We start from the raw sequence: 3778 nt of genomic DNA on the forward strand, positions 1-3778 counted from the left end.
CACATTTTCTTCTCTCCCAGTCTTGAGGAGAAGTGAAATAGAAAGCAGACATGCAAGGAGCTTTCTTCAGAGAAATGGAAGGTCTAGAAACCCACCCCAGCCCACACTGGGCCCGGAAGCGGCCCCCAAACCTCACCACATTGTGCGGAGACCATCTGGAGCTCTCTGCTTCGGGAAAGGGGGTTCTTTCTTTGGCATTTGGTTGCGCCGGAGACGTCCAGCTGCCGGCACGTGCGCCTTGACCTGGGTACTCTGCCCACCAGTTCCCAGCCCCTCTCGCCTTCTCCACCCCACTCAGGGGCCTGGGACTGTCTGGTCCGTGCTCCCTTTGGTCTGGCCAATAGGAGGCACCAATGGGAGAGCCAAGGGCAGGGAGGAGGAGACTGGTCAGGGTGCATCTTCCCCACACACCCCCAATATGAGTCAGCTCGGGCTGGTTTTGAACTGAGGCTAAACGACCCTGATTTTCTGAGTCTGTTCCCATTCCCAGCAGTCTGGTGTGGACTTGGGGCTGAGATACACGGTCCCTGATAGATGGGCACATTAAGTTCAAGCCTTCCCTGAAGAACACACGCGTGTTTGTTTTTTTTTTAACCTGGAAATGGAATCTAGTTTGCTGGTTGCCTGAGAGACAAAATGCCCTGCTTTGTACTATTTAAATGTTAAGAGGGTTTGGACGTTTTGCTGCAAAAAGCCGATGTATGCTGCACCGAGTTCCCTGGGCCCCCCAGTTTCACAGGTTAGGAAGTTCCCTTTCATTAGAAAGCTCTTTAGAAAATGAAAAGAATGACTTCTATTTGTACGAATTTCTTGCTGTGCTTTCTACTGAATTCCCAATGAATTCAGCCCCAGGTTTAACGGATCGGATCTGCAAGGTTACCGCGACATTACTTAGACCAGCTTTGTGCCAAGAATGCTCCATTTCTCGTCCCTCATCCTCCCCGTTCCCCCATGGTAAGTAGAGCAGCTCCCAGTACAGAACTGAGGCCCAGGAAGAAGTGAAGGCCCTTGGGAGAGCTAGAATTTCCACCGAGGTCTGGGTGGCCCGAAGCGGGGACTCTGTCCAGCAGAACACGCAGCGCCCCGCTGTGGCCCCTCCGAGGCTTCAGTTCGCCTCCGGCCACATTCTGAGCCTGACCTCATTCCCTGCCCCTAGCTGCTCAGAGTCACAGGGGCCCAGAGCAAACGTCATGTACCCCCCACCCCGCCCCTGGGTCTGCAGAGAAAAATACCCTCGTTTTATGTCTGTTCTTACTTACCTGGGAATTGAACCGATGATTCTTTGGTTCTTAGGCCAGCGCTCAGTCCACGGAGCCGCACCAGCCAGGGCTGAATTGTACACTTTTTTAGAGGAGTGAATTTTATGATATATGAATTGTATCCCCTAAAGAAACATCTTGAACAGCACTTAGAACCATGCTTGGCTAAGTGCTGAGAAGTAGTCATTAAATAAATTAAAATAAATTGCAAAGCCACAATGACTTATTATTTTAGATTGAAAAGCCTTTACTCTTCAAACCCTTGAGGCACCCACCGGGTTTCTCAGAGTCAGCCTGCACCCCTTCTTCTCCTGATGCCTGCCTCCCTGCTGGCTCCCTTCCAAGTCCAATGTCCCCCTTTCTGGCACATAAAGAAAGACCGCTCCCTTGAGGCCCTTTGCTCCGATTCAATACCACGTTCATTTCTGTGTATCCAAACCAAGAATCCAACTGCCTTCCGTTGAACAAAATTCCACCCTAATTAAAAGGAAATTACGGTTTATGTTTCCCTTTTCTTACCAGTTTTTGTGATAGAGACGAGACATGTTTTTTTCATTTGTAAGAATCCAGAGCCTCGAGTGGATCGGACACAGTTTGGCCTCCAACCCTTGTCTCTGCCGTTCCCCTGTGCAGAATGCCTCTCCCGCAGGTGGCCGTGGGGCTCACTCCCATACTGCACTCTGGTCTCTGATCAAAGGTCGTCCCTTGGTGACACTCCCCATGTCCCTGACCACCAAATGTCAGCGCACACTCTCCCCTCTCCATTGCTTGTATCATGACCTGCCATATAACACATTCTAGCATTTACCTGGTTGGGATCTTTCTGCCCCTAAAATGCCAGCTGCCTCAGGGGAGGATTTTGTGTCTGCTCTTCACAGTGGTGTCCTCGGCACCTACAATAGTGCCTGGCGCACAGAAGATGCCCAGCCAATATTTGTTGGGTGAATAAATGAATGACCTAAGCAGCTCGTTTCAGCAGGTGTCCTAGGCAAGGGATACTACGTTGCACAGATGGCAGGTATTACTACACATTGCCTGGTGTTCGGATTGATCCGCATTATTTCCCTGGGTACCGCAGAGACCTCAAGAAGCCAATATTCTGTCCTGGCTGCTGTGGCTCAGTGGATTGAGCGTCAGCCTGAGAGCCAAGTGTCGCTGGTTCAATTCCCAGCCAGGGCACATGACTAGGTTGCACGTCAGGTCCCCAGTTGGGGGCACGAGTGAGAGGAAACCACACAGTAATGTTTCTCTCCCTCTCTTTCTCCTTTTCCCTCTCTCCAAAAATAAAATAAATAAACAAACCAATAAATAAATAATTAAAAAATAAAAAGAGAAGCCACTGTTCTGAAATAAAATTACAGGGGAAAATTACTCACTGGATTCAAAAGTCTTCACGCTCTGTGTAATAATTCGGTGTGGAAAGGAAAGGCAGGGAAAGATATTAGTCCTGTTGTCAGCGCCCTCTTTTACATTTTTAAGGGCTGTCTCCTCTGTGCCAGCCTTGCCCTTGTGCCCAGCAGGCTGGGAGTTCCCGAGGGAAGGGTCTGGGGTGGGAGGGGCTTCGGGACAGGGCTGAGTGTCCGGGGAGGGCTGTCAGTGTTTCCCTGTGTTCTGTGAGCTGGTCTAGCAAATTTCCAGACCCAAGTGGGGTGAGGGGCAGGGGAACCCCTACTGAGACTTGTGAGTGGCATTCGAAGTGGGGCCGCTCCTGTGGGACGGAGCCCTTAACCTGTAGGATCTGGTGCAACCCCGGGTGTCAGGACTGAGTTGGCTTGGAGGACCCCCAGCTGGTAGTGGAGAATTGGTTGGTGTGGGGGGAAAAACCAAACCGATCCATCTGGTCACGGGAGCGTCCGGTGTGGGCCGTGGACGAGAAGCGAGCGTCTTTTCCCTAATGCTGCCCCAGGACAGCTGAAGCAGGCCGTCCGGCAAGGGGCCCAGAGGCCTGTGTTCCAACTAGCGGGGCCGGGAATTCTGCTGCAAGTTCAAGTTTGAGACCATTGCCCGGTTCCCCTGGGAAGTCCCTGAAACGTCTCATCCTCTTCCATTCAGTCTAGTCTCCACGCCTTCCCCTTGGCAGAATATTCCCATCTGGACCCACAACACCAATTTCCAACTGACAAAGCCCCATGTTCACCTGCCTAGCTCTGAATAATGTACTTAGACGATTATTCCTGAATTTAGACAACATACAGCGCCCCATTAAATGGCCACGTGACCTTGCAGCCCCGCTCCTGGGCGCACACCCGAAGGAGCTGAAAGGCGGAGCCGTGCTCCCGTGGTCATTGCAGCGCCGTTCACAGCGGCCAGGACGTAGAAACAACCAGAACATCCTTCACTAAATGAGTGGGGGAAAGAGGTGTGGAGCACACGTATGACATGTACACCACGGACTGCTCCTCAGCCATCAGAAAAGATGAAACCCGCCCTTGGTGAGAACACGGATAAAACTTGAAGGCTTTATGCCAAGTGCGCAGATCAGACAGAGGAAGAGATGGAACTTATGAAAACAGAGCGTA

Source organism: Furipterus horrens, unplaced genomic scaffold, assembly GCF_987537825.1.
Source record: "Furipterus horrens unplaced genomic scaffold, mFurHor1.1.pri manual_scaffold_8, whole genome shotgun sequence".
NCBI classification, from domain to species: Eukaryota; Metazoa; Chordata; class Mammalia; order Chiroptera; family Furipteridae; genus Furipterus; species Furipterus horrens.